We start from the raw sequence: 12,518 nt of genomic DNA, 5'->3' as shown, positions 1-12,518 counted from the left end.
GAGCCGACCCGATGGCTCACTTCGTTCTCGGATTGACTTTGTGTTCACCTCCCGGGCAGTCAAGCAGCATGGGCACTCCATGGTCCCCTGCTTCTTCTCTGACCACAGGGCCATTCTCTTCCAGGGTGCCATCGGCCACGGTTTTCCTCCCGGCCCTGGCTCCTGGAGGCTGAATTGTGCCCTGCTGGAAAGAGAGGAGGTACTGGCGGAACTTAGAGACGCCTATATTGTTTGGAGGAATGATAAAGTTTTCTTTGACAAAACCTGTGACTGGTGGGAATATGTTAAAGTTGAATTTCGTTGTTTCTTTCAGGCAAAAAGTCGTCAACAGGCGTGTGAGAGGAAGAGAGACTTCAGAGAGATGCAGCGTCAGCTGCGATCCCTGCAAGACCTCCTTCAATGCGGCTGGGACGTCAGGAAGGAGCTGGAGGAAGCCAAAAAGGGCCTGAAAAGGCACTTTGAGGAGGAATCCAAGCGAATTGTCTTTCGTTCCAAGGTGGAGAACCTGGAGAAGGGTGAGAAATGTAACTCGTTCTTTTTCAGGAAACTCCATGCCGGCCACACGCCCCTGAAGGAACTTCGAGATGAGACCGGAAACATGCATTCTGGGAAGAAGGAGGTGATGGGAGTCGTCACAGACTACTACCGAAGCCTCTACTCCCGGAAAACCACTGACCCCGAAGCCGCCGATAAATTCCTGTCAGGTATCACTAATCATCTTGATCCTGCAGGTACGGAGGCTATGGATGTACCCCTGACGGTGGAGGAACTGCTCTCTGCCGCTAAATCCTTCAGACCCGGCAGGACCCCGGGCAGTGATGGTCTCCCAGCAGAGCTCTATGTAGCGCTGGGGGACTTGATCAGTCCGGACCTGCTGGAGCTCTATGAGGAGATGGTGGTGGAGGGTAGAATGCCACCGTCCTTGAGAGAAGGCATGATCACGATCTTGTATAAGCGGAAGGGGGAGAGATGTGACCTGAAAAACTGGCGTCCCATCTCTCTCCTGAACGTGGACTACAAGATCCTCGCCAAAGTATTGGCCAACAGACTGAAGGTTGTCATCGGACAGATCATCGGATCGGACCAAACCTGCGGCATTCCTGGCCGTAGGGTGGCCGACAGTCTTGCCCTGGTGAGGGACACGGTGCATTACATGCAAAGCCGCCGTACACACGCGGCCCTGGTCAGTCTGGATCAGGAGAAGGCTTTTGACCGGGTCTCTCACGAATTCATGGGTAAGGCTCTGCGTAGGCTGCGGCTTGGCAGGTTGTTCTGTTTGTATGTTAACCTGATGTATTGCGACATTTACAGCTCGGTGCTGGTGAACGGCTGGAAGACTGACCCCTTTCCTGTATCGTCGGGGGTTAGACAAGGCTGTCCTCTTTCACCTCTCCTTTTTGTTTGTGTTATAGAGCTCTTCGCAGAGGCTATCCGGCAGAATGGAGAGATCAGAGGGATCACCGCACCAGGTCCAGGACACTTCGAGGTCAAATGCTCGCTGTACATGGACGACGTGACCGTCTTCTGCGCTGACCAGAGTTCGGTGACTGCACTCGTCCAGACCTGTGAGGAGTTCGGACGCGCTTCAGGGGCAAAAGTCAACTGCGGGAAGTCGGAAGCCATGCTCTTCGGAAAGTGGTACCTGCCTTCTCCTGCCTCCTTCCCGTTTACTATCAAGCCGGACTTCATCAAAATTCTGGGAGTCTGGTTCGGTAAGGAAGGTGCAGCCCTAAAGTCGTGGGAAGAACGCTTGGCCAAAGTCAACCAAAGGATCGGACTGTGGAGCCTCAGACAACTCACTATTGAGGGCAAAGCAATGGTCCTGCGTAACGAAGTCTTGCCTGTGCTACAATACACTGCACAGGCATGGCCCCCTCTTGCCACCGTCTCGAGGGCCATTACCAGGACTGTGTTTCGCTTCATCTGGGGCTCGAAAATGGACAGAGTAAAGCGGACTGTTATGTACAAGGAGCCCCGCAAAGGTGGGAAGGGTATACCCGACATTCCCACTCTGCTGCGGATCGCTTTTGTATGTGACTGTGTTCGTAGGACTCTGAGGACAGCAAACGGCTCTGCGGGCAAGGCCATGTCCCGCTACTTCCTCCTTCCCCTCTGGCGAGGTTTTGGCTGGGACAAGTGGGACAGCTCCTTCCCTTACAACTGGCACGCTCCCTGGTTCTACGGAGATGTCGTCCGGTTCGTGAGGGAGCATCAACTGGAGGGTCTTAAGCCCGACTTGTGGAAACCTAAGACGATCCACAAGCACATCAGAGCAAAGGACTCACTGGAGTCTGTTCCAGGGCTTCATGCCGACACGTTGGAGACTGTTTGGACTAACGTGTCATCTGGCAGGTTGACCAACGGGCACAAGGACATTTCATGGATGGCCATCCAGGGAGGACTGCCTCTTAGGTCATTCATGCATGCCCGCAACCTGTGCAAGACCCGGTACTGCCCCAGGTGCCCCTTCACGGAGGAAACATCTTTGCACATTTTCTGGCAGTGCCCCTTTGCACAGGGTCTGTTGAAAGCCTTGGAACATGAACTCAAGGACTCAGTACCCAGGAACAGACTGTCGTACCGCTCGGTACTTTATGGACTATTTCCTGGGAATACCACGGATGGAGCAATCCAGGAAGCCTGGCGCCTTATGAACTGCTTTAAGGACGCTATATGGTTTGCCAGGAACCGTCTGATTTTGCGGAGAGAGAGTGTGTCCGTCCAGGACTGCCGCAGGCTGATCCACAGCCTGCTCAGAGACTATTCCACCTGGGACAGCCCGGACGTCGATGAGGAAGAGGACTGATACTCCCCTTCCCCCCACTCTCCCTTCTTGTGTGTTGTCTTTCAATAAAGCTTCGGGCCTGTGATTTCCCCCTTCCCTATCCCCTCCTACCCACTCCCCTATCCCATCACTTGTCTGTAATGCTTTGTTGTTTGGCTTTAGTGAATGCAAGAATGTTAGTGTAGCATGTGGTGTAATGTATAGCATAGGCTAGCCTGTACTGTGTATTATACTGTCATGTTATGTTTGACGACTGTTATTATTTATTATTTGCTGCTTCATGGCTTGCGCTGCGTCGCAGTAATGTTTGTATGATGACGATTGATTGTCAATAAAGCATTTTTCAATCAAAAAAATCTGTTCTTATCAGTTTAATATCTGATACGTCCCCTATCTGGGGACCATATATTAAATGGATTTTTAGAACAGGGAGATGGAAATAGAGCTTGCTCTGTCCACTCCACGCATTGACCTGGTATTGCAGTATTTCCAGGACCGGTGCACCCTTCCCTTATGTGTTGACTAAAATCAGATTCCAAAAGTGCTATTTGTGTTTGCTATTGTTTTTGTCTTTCTGATGGGATCTCCCCTTTTAATCCCATTATTTCAACACCTGTTGGACAATGCATTTGTACAGTCATGTGTGATAATGAGCTCATTTATTAAATGCAATTAATTAATACATTGCCACCTCTTGGTGTGTGTGTGTGTGTGTGTGTGTGTGTGTGTGTGTGTGTGTGTGTGTGTGTGTGTGTGTGTGTGTGTGTGTGTGTGTGTGTGTGTGTGTGTGTGTGTGTGTGTGTGTGTGTGTGTGTGTGTGTGTGTGTGTGTGTGTGTGTGTGTGTGTGTGTGTGTGTGTGTGTGTGTGTGTGTGTGTGTGTGTCTTCTGTGTTTCTGTGTTTCCGGCATTTCACATTGGAACAGCTCATTCACCTTCCTTGTCTTCTCTCCGCCCTCCCTCCTAGGTAAGTTAAAGAGCTGCACCTGAGCCAGCCACTGATTGATGCAGCAACACAGTCAACTAGTGGAGTGGAGTGGAGTAGGGGAACAGCAAACAGCCATTAAAGCAGCCAGCCGCCTACCCGCCACAATGGACCTACCTGTGTACACTAGATGGATGTGATGGAATGTACTGCCGTCCCAACATTTCCAAGAAGAAGTAAGAATTGCAGTTGCAACAAACCCTTGCTTGCCTACAAAGAGAGCAGCAATTTGGATTTGTTACTATGTTACCTAGAAGAATAAAATAACAAACTGTGCAAGGATGGAGGTTGTAGGAGCAAGGAGAACAAGTTGTCTGTAAAGTTGGTGGATGCCTATTTTCCATTTTGCAGTCCCTTGTCTCCCTCTTGTGGCCTCCTGGAGGCAACTAGCTGTGCAAAAAAAAGACAGCCTGGCGGCCGGCTGTTGCAGTGTTGCCCTCTCAGGCAACACTGAGTGACTGACTGAGCCGCACCGTCTTATATAAAGTTCAGACGGAACTTTGCACGTGTCATAGTGGAGCCCTCAGGATTCCAGAGCCAGCTTTCTGACATCATAATGGGGCCTGCCTCAGAGATAGATAAAAGCCTGGGCCCAGGCAGTGTTGGTCAGTGCTGCTCAGCAGGCAGCACCGGACTGGACTGGATTAAAGCTGATACAAGGTGTGAAGGAACAAGGGGTGGCTGTGGGCATGCACTTGCTGCCGCTGCCAGTGTTTATCTGCATGGCAGCAGGGCATTTGGGCGTTGCCAGGAAGGCGTTTTTATGTAGATTCCTCCTCTTTCAGCACTGCATTGTGGTGCAAGCAAAAGAAGCAAATCCTGTCTGGCTTCCTCTCCGGCCTTTATTCACCTCCCTCCCGCTTAGTAGCTGTAAATGTGTGTGAGCCTGCAGGGCCCCATGGAATTGCCTAGGAGTAGGCTGAATCAATCGCTGCAAGGGGTGAACAGCAGTATGGGACAGGCTCGGTCAACGGCCGGCCCATTCGGGTTATCGCTTCTCGGCCTTTTGGCTAAGATCAAGTGTAGTACCTGCTCAAGCTGAGGTTAGTAATCATCCCTGCCGGTGGTACGTGGGCCATCGTAGGGGGATGACAGAACGCCGAGGTGAGGGCAGGGAACCACAACGGTCATCGCTCTGGTGTACGCATTTGGTTTAAAGGTACCATTTGTAGGTGACCAGGCGACCGCCGGATCGAGGTCATTAGGCCGGGTAGTTTGGAAGCCCGAGTTGCTATGTGCCCCAGGGCTGGTGACCCTGGGGTGCCCTAACTCACTGGGGGTGGGATCCCACTGAGTGAAGGCACACTTGCACGCACTCTCTTTCACGCTATATGAGCACACACCTTTTTTCTCCCGGCCTTCTGGCTGGGAGATGAGGAATTTTTATATACCTGGCGGATGTCCAGGCTGTATCACAGCGCACATCCACTTATTTAATTTTGTTTTTCACTGTGTGTTTGTCACGTTTGTCACAGGATTTCGGATGCGGTGCCCTTTTGGGACCCGTCCAAGGTCTAGGGGGAAAATGTGTGGCCTTCTGGTTCCTTTTTCCCCTGCAACCCGGCCTCCCTTCTCCGGAAGGGAGGTGCAAGTAGAAGCAGGCTCCAAGGTGGACACTGGGGTGGCAGCCCAGGTAGAAGCCTTGGAGTGTTGTTGGGTCTCCCTAAGCTTCGGCAAGGGGGGATCATCGATCCTCGATCCTCTTGGCCTAAGGCTTGGAGGGTCGGGGAATGGTTATGCGGGGCCTCTCTCTTTTAAGAGAAGGGCTGCGATAGACCGCATCCTTGTGCACTTTTTGTGTGGCACCCCTGCACTTTTTTTTGCACTTGGGTGATAGAAAGCACGACTCGGGCTTTCAATAAAAAAAAAAAAAAAATCTGTTCTTATCAGTCCTTGTAAGGATAGATAGCTCGGAGAACCACTGGGGGCTATAAACACTAGCTTAGCGATCCAAGAGCGTTCCAGACGAAGCCGGCGACGAACTGCGGAGAAGAACCAGCGAAGACGACGATCCAGAAGGGAGAAGCCGCCATCGGGGAAGAAGCTCCGGGAGATCGCTGCCGGGAAGAAGAAGGAGAACTGCGACAGAGACCTTCGGAGAAGAGCCGCTGCTGAAGGGGATCTTTGAAGAAGCTCGGCCGCAGAAGAAGCTCGACGAGGAACCGCTGCGGAAGAAATTTCGTGGAAGAACCTCGGCCAGCAAGGAGAAGATTTGCATAGCTCCGCCCCCTTCGGGAAAGAGCTATCGAAGATCCTCCCCAAGCGACAGGAACAGCTGGAAGAAGCCATGGCCTCAACCAGCAACCCTGCCACCCAGAAGAAGAAGGCTGATGGACCAGGTGAGCCGGCCCAGGCCAGGACATCTCCTCCTGAAGCCTCCTCAAGCCAACAGGCCACCAGGAAGCCGAACCAGGCTGCTCCAACCCTGGAGCCCTGGATGAAGCAGACGGTGGCCCTGAAGCTGAAGGAGGTGGACGGGAGAGTGCCGGACATGACGGAAGAAGTGTTCTGCCAGAAGATGCTCCTGGACCAGGGCTTCGCTAAGCCGGAGACCATCAGCATCCAGGCCTTCATGACCGGGATGTTCTTCGTGACCTTCGCTTCGATCAACATCTGCAGAAGGTACTGGGAGATGGTGAAAGCGGCGAGGCCTGAATCCCCTTTCTCTCGCTTTGTGGGCAACTGCCCTGTCCAAAGAGAGGAAAGGCGGGTGACGGTCTCAATGCGGAACCCACACACCCCCGGCAAAGACATCACCACGCTCCTGAAGCGGTTCTGCACAGTGGTGAGGGAACCCACCCACATCCTGAACGGACTCGGCTTCTGGACTGGCAAGTGGTCGGTAATCGTCCGACTGAACAAGGATTCCAGCGCGGAAGACGGCCTCCAACACCTGCCCCAGTCATTCTCGCTGGGCAACTCCTACGGCCTCATCTACTACCCGGACATGCCGCAGATCTGCAGGAGATGCAGCAAGAAGGGTCATTCGGTGAAGGACTGCAAGGAGGACGCCTGCAAGAACTGCCGGGTAACAGGACACGAGACCAAAGACTGCCCGAAACGGACAATGTGCAACCTCTGCGGACAAGCAGCCCACTCCTACAAGGACTGCCCGAAGAGGGATCGATCCTGGGCAACTGTAGCGGCGAAAGCTCCGGCCAGAGGGAACCCCGCCCCAGCCAGAGCTCCAGCGGCGCAGAAGACCGGGAATAAGAAGGATGGTAAGAAGACGACAGTCCCTCCCCCCCGTCTCCCGGCCCCCCCTCGCCCTACCCTTCCCACCCTCCCTCGCCCGGCCCTCCCCACCCCCCCGTCCCCAACCCCTGTCACCCCCACTGAGGCTCTCACCTTCTCCTACCCACCCATCTCAGTGGTCCTGTCACCTGCACCTCTCCCAACCCAGCCTCCCTTCTCCCCAGCTCCAGCAGCACTAACATCTTCCCCTCCAGCTGCTGGAGTCCTCTCCCTGGAGGATTTTCCCCCTCTTGTCTCCTCAGGTGCCATCCAGAGGAAGAGAAAGGTGAGGGACAGCCCAGCTGCTGAGTCCTCAAAGCGACAAGTCGTGGAAATCTGCGAAGATTCCCTTGCGCAGCAGGAGGAAATGGAGCAGATGGTGGAGGAACTCGTGTCTGAACCTGAGGTCATCGACTTCACAACAGACATCCAGGTGGCTACAATCCTGGAACAGTTTTTGTCAGAGGGCCTGCTGGATCTTTCGGACCCGCCAGGAGAGGAGGATCCGCCCGACCGGACTGGTAACTAAGGTGTATCGTTTGCACTAACCTTCTTTATTCTCCCCCATGGCTGCTAAACTTAACATCTTTAGCCTCAATGTGAGGAGTGTTAGAGATAGGACTAGATGTCAGATGGTGCTAACTTTTCTTTCCAAGCAGTCGAGTGATGTATTTATGCTGCAGGAATGTACTCTCCCCTCTTCCAGGTCATACCATCATCTGGCCAGGCAGTGGACCCATGGCCCGTCCTACTGGTCTGGTGGGGGCGACTGTAAGTCTGCAGGGGTTGCCATCCTGATCAGGGGAAGCGTATTTACTGTTGACTCTGTCCAGGAGCTCGCCTGCGGCCGCTTGTTGGTCGTAGACGGTTCCTGGGCAGGAGAGCCGATTAGGCTCATCAACGTGTACGCTCCCCCTATGAAGGCTGAGCGCCTGGAACTATTCCAGACCCTGCGGACCCAGCTCGCCACCACTAGGGCAGTGGTGATGGCCGGGGACTTCAACTGCCCCATCGAAGAGGATGGACGAAGTTCCGGCACTTCAATCAAACTGGATGTCAGTTCCAAACTGCTTATCGAGATGGTAACCGAAGCATCCTTGCAGGACGTTGTGGGCTCCATGGGGATTGGCTCTGTGAACTATTCATGGAGCCGACCCGATGGCTCACTTCGTTCTCGGATTGACTTTGTGTTCACCTCCCGGGCAGTCAAGCAGCATGGGCACTCCATGGTCCCCTGCTTCTTCTCTGACCACAGGGCCATTCTCTTCCAGGGTGCCATCGGCCACGGTTTTCCTCCCGGCCCTGGCTCCTGGAAGCTGAATTGTGCCCTGCTGGAAAGAGAGGAGGTACTGGCGGAACTTAGAGACGCCTATATTGTTTGGAGGAATGATAAAGTTTTCTTTGACAAAACCTGTGACTGGTGGGAATATGTTAAAGTTGAATTTCGTTGTTTCTTTCAGGCAAAAAGTCGTCAACAGGCGTGTGAGAGGAAGAGAGACTTCAGAGAGATGCAGCGTCAGCTGCGATCCCTGCAAGACCTCCTTCAATGCGGCTGGGACGTCAGGAAGGAGCTGGAGGAAGCCAAAAAGGGCCTGAAAAGGCACTTTGAGGAGGAATCCAAGCGAATTGTCTTTCGTTCCAAGGTGGAGAACCTGGAGAAGGGTGAGAAATGTAACTCGTTCTTTTTCAGGAAACTCCATGCCGGCCACACGCCCCTGAAGGAACTTCGAGATGAGACCGGAAACATGCATTCTGGGAAGAAGGAGGTGATGGGAGTCGTCACAGACTACTACCGAAGCCTCTACTCCCGGAAAACCACTGACCCCGAAGCCGCCGATAAATTCCTGTCAGGTATCACTAATCATCTTGATCCTGCAGGTACGGAGGCTATGGATGTACCCCTGACGGTGGAGGAACTGCTCTCTGCCGCTAAATCCTTCAGACCCGGCAGGACCCCGGGCAGTGATGGTCTCCCAGCAGAGCTCTATGTAGCGCTGGGGGACTTGATCAGTCCGGACCTGCTGGAGCTCTATGAGGAGATGGTGGTGGAGGGTAGAATGCCACCGTCCTTGAGAGAAGGCATGATCACGATCTTGTATAAGCGGAAGGGGGAGAGATGTGACCTGAAAAACTGGCGTCCCATCTCTCTCCTGAACGTGGACTACAAGATCCTCGCTAAAGTATTGGCCAACAGACTGAAGGTTGTCATCGGACAGATCATCGGATCGGACCAAACCTGCGGCATTCCTGGCCGTAGGGTGGCCGACAGTCTTGCCCTGGTGAGGGACACGGTGCATTACATGCAAAGCCGCCGTACACACGCGGCCCTGGTCAGTCTGGATCAGGAGAAGGCTTTTGACCGGGTCTCTCACGAATTCATGGGTAAGGCTCTGCGTAGGCTGCGGCTTGGCAGGTTGTTCTGTTTGTATGTTAACCTGATGTATTGCGACATTTACAGCTCGGTGCTGGTGAACGGCTGGAAGACTGACCCCTTTCCTGTATCGTCGGGGGTTAGACAAGGCTGTCCTCTTTCACCTCTCCTTTTTGTTTGTGTTATAGAGCTCTTCGCAGAGGCTATCCGGCAGAATGGAGAGATCAGAGGGATCACCGCACCAGGTCCAGGACACTTCGAGGTCAAATGCTCGCTGTACATGGACGACGTGACCGTCTTCTGCGCTGACCAGAGTTCGGTGACTGCACTCGTCCAGACCTGTGAGGAGTTCGGACGCGCTTCAGGGGCAAAAGTCAACTGCGGGAAGTCGGAAGCCATGCTCTTCGGAAAGTGGTACCTGCCTTCTCCTGCCTCCTTCCCGTTTACTATCAAGCCGGACTTCATCAAAATTCTGGGAGTCTGGTTCGGTAAGGAAGGTGCAGCCCTAAAGTCGTGGGAAGAACGCTTGGCCAAAGTCAACCAAAGGATCGGACTGTGGAGCCTCAGACAACTCACTATTGAGGGCAAAGCAATGGTCCTGCGTAACGAAGTCTTGCCTGTGCTACAATACACTGCACAGGCATGGCCCCCTCTTGCCACCGTCTCGAGGGCCATTACCAGGACTGTGTTTCGCTTCATCTGGGGCTCGAAAATGGACAGAGTAAAGCGGACTGTTATGTACAAGGAGCCCCGCAAAGGTGGGAAGGGTATACCCGACATTCCCACTCTGCTGCGGATCGCTTTTGTATGTGACTGTGTTCGTAGGACTCTGAGGACAGCAAACGGCTCTGCGGGCAAGGCCATGTCCCGCTACTTCCTCCTTCCCCTCTGGCGAGGTTTTGGCTGGGACAAGTGGGACAGCTCCTTCCCTTACAACTGGCACGCTCCCTGGTTCTACGGAGATGTCGTCCGGTTCGTGAGGGAGCATCAACTGGAGGGTCTTAAGCCCGACTTGTGGAAACCTAAGACGATCCACAAGCACATCAGAGCAAAGGACTCACTGGAGTCTGTTCCAGGGCTTCATGCCGACACGTTGGAGACTGTTTGGACTAACGTGTCATCTGGCAGGTTGACCAACGGGCACAAGGACATTTCATGGATGGCCATCCAGGGAGGACTGCCTCTTAGGTCATTCATGCATGCCCGCAACCTGTGCAAGACCCGGTACTGCCCCAGGTGCCCCTTCACGGAGGAAACATCTTTGCACATTTTCTGGCAGTGCCCCTTTGCACAGGGTCTGTTGAAAGCCTTGGAACATGAACTCAAGGACTCAGTACCCAGGAACAGACTGTCGTACCGCTCGGTACTTTATGGACTATTTCCTGGGAATACCACGGATGGAGCAATCCAGGAAGCCTGGCGCCTTATGAACTGCTTTAAGGACGCTATATGGTTTGCCAGGAACCGTCTGATTTTGCGGAGAGAGAGTGTGTCCGTCCAGGACTGCCGCAGGCTGATCCACAGCCTGCTCAGAGACTATTCCACCTGGGACAGCCCGGACGTCGATGAGGAAGAGGACTGATACTCCCCTTCCCCCCACTCTCCCTTCTTGTGTGTTGTCTTTCAATAAAGCTTCGGGCCTGTGATTTCCCCCTTCCCTATCCCCTCCTACCCACTCCCCTATCCCATCACTTGTCTGTAATGCTTTGTTGTTTGGCTTTAGTGAATGCAAGAATGTTAGTGTAGCATGTGGTGTAATGTATAGCATAGGCTAGCCTGTACTGTGTATTATACTGTCATGTTATGTTTGACGACTGTTATTATTTATTATTTGCTGCTTCATGGCTTGCGCTGCGTCGCAGTAATGTTTGTATGATGACGATTGATTGTCAATAAAGCATTTTTCAATCAAAAATCTGTTCTTATCAGTTTAATATCTGATACGTCCCCTATCTGGGGACCATATATTAAATGGATTTTTAGAACAGGGAGATGGAAATAGAGCTTGCTCTGTCCACTCCACGCATTGACCTGGTATTGCAGTATTTCCAGGACCGGTGCACCCTTCCCTTATGTGTTGACTAAAATCAGATTCCAAAAGTGCTATTTGTGTTTGCTATTGTTTTTGTCTTTCTGATGGGATCTCCCCTTTTAATCCCATTATTTCAACACCTGTTGGACAATGCATTTGTACAGTCATGTGTGATAATGAGCTCATTTATTAAATGCAATTAATTAATACATTGCCACCTCTTGTTGTGTGTGTGTGTGTGTGTGTGTGTGTGTGTGTGTGTGTGTGTGTGTGTGTGTGTGTGTGTGTGTGTGTGTGTGTGTGTGTGTGTGTGTGTGTGTGTGTGTGTGTGTGTGTGTGTGTGTGTGTGTGTGTGTGTGTGTGTGTGTGTGTGTGTGTGTGTGTGTGTGTGTGTGTGTGTGTGTGTGTGTGTGTGTGTGTGTGTGTGTGTGTGTGTGTGTGTGTGTGTGTGTGTGTGTGTGTGTGTGTGTCTTCTGTGTTTCCGGCATTTCACATTGGAACAGCTCATTCACCTTCCTTGTCTTCTCTCCGCCCTCCCTCCTAGGTAAGTTAAAGAGCTGCACCTGAGCCAGCCACTGATTGATGCAGCAACACAGTCAACTAGTGGAGTGGAGTGGAGTAGGGGAACAGCAAACAGCCATTAAAGCAGCCAGCCGCCTACCCGCCACAATGGACCTACCTGTGTACACTAGATGGATGTGATGGAATGTACTGCCGTCCCAACATTTCCAAGAAGAAGTAAGAATTGCAGTTGCAACAAACCCTTGCTTGCCTACAAAGAGAGCAGCAATTTGGATTTGTTACTATGTTACCTAGAAGAATAAAATAACAAACTGTGCAAGGATGGAGGTTGTAGGAGCAAGGAGAACAAGTTGTCTGTAAAGTTGGTGGATGCCTATTTTCCATTTTGCAGTCCCTTGTCTCCCTCTTGTGGCCTCCTGGAGGCAACTAGCTGTGCAAAAAAAAGACAGCCTGGCGGCCGGCTGTTGCAGTGTTGCCCTCTCAGGCAACACTGAGTGACTGACTGAGCCGCACCGTCTTATATAAAGTTCAGACGGAACTTTGCACGTGTCATAGTGGAGCCCTCAGGATTCCAGAGCCAGCTTTCTGACA

The 12,518-nt window shown here is 52.5% G+C and overlaps 3 pseudogenes; all 3 read left to right on the top strand.

Annotated features, from left to right (window-relative positions):
* The first annotated feature begins 3,118 nt into the window (after positions 1-3,118).
* Positions 3,119-3,294, top strand: LOC142653764 (U2 spliceosomal RNA; annotated as a pseudogene).
* A 1,464-nt stretch (positions 3,295-4,758) lies between these two features.
* Positions 4,759-4,828, top strand: LOC142654696 (U2 spliceosomal RNA; annotated as a pseudogene).
* Positions 4,829-11,267: 6,439 nt separating this feature from the next.
* On the top strand, positions 11,268-11,441 carry LOC142653776 (U2 spliceosomal RNA; annotated as a pseudogene).
* Positions 11,442-12,518: the final 1,077 nt, after the last annotated feature.

Source organism: Rhinoderma darwinii, chromosome 5 (assembly GCF_050947455.1).
Source record: "Rhinoderma darwinii isolate aRhiDar2 chromosome 5, aRhiDar2.hap1, whole genome shotgun sequence".
Lineage (NCBI taxonomy): Eukaryota > Metazoa > Chordata > Amphibia > Anura > Rhinodermatidae > Rhinoderma > Rhinoderma darwinii.
This window is presented reverse-complemented; position numbering and strand designations above follow the sequence as displayed.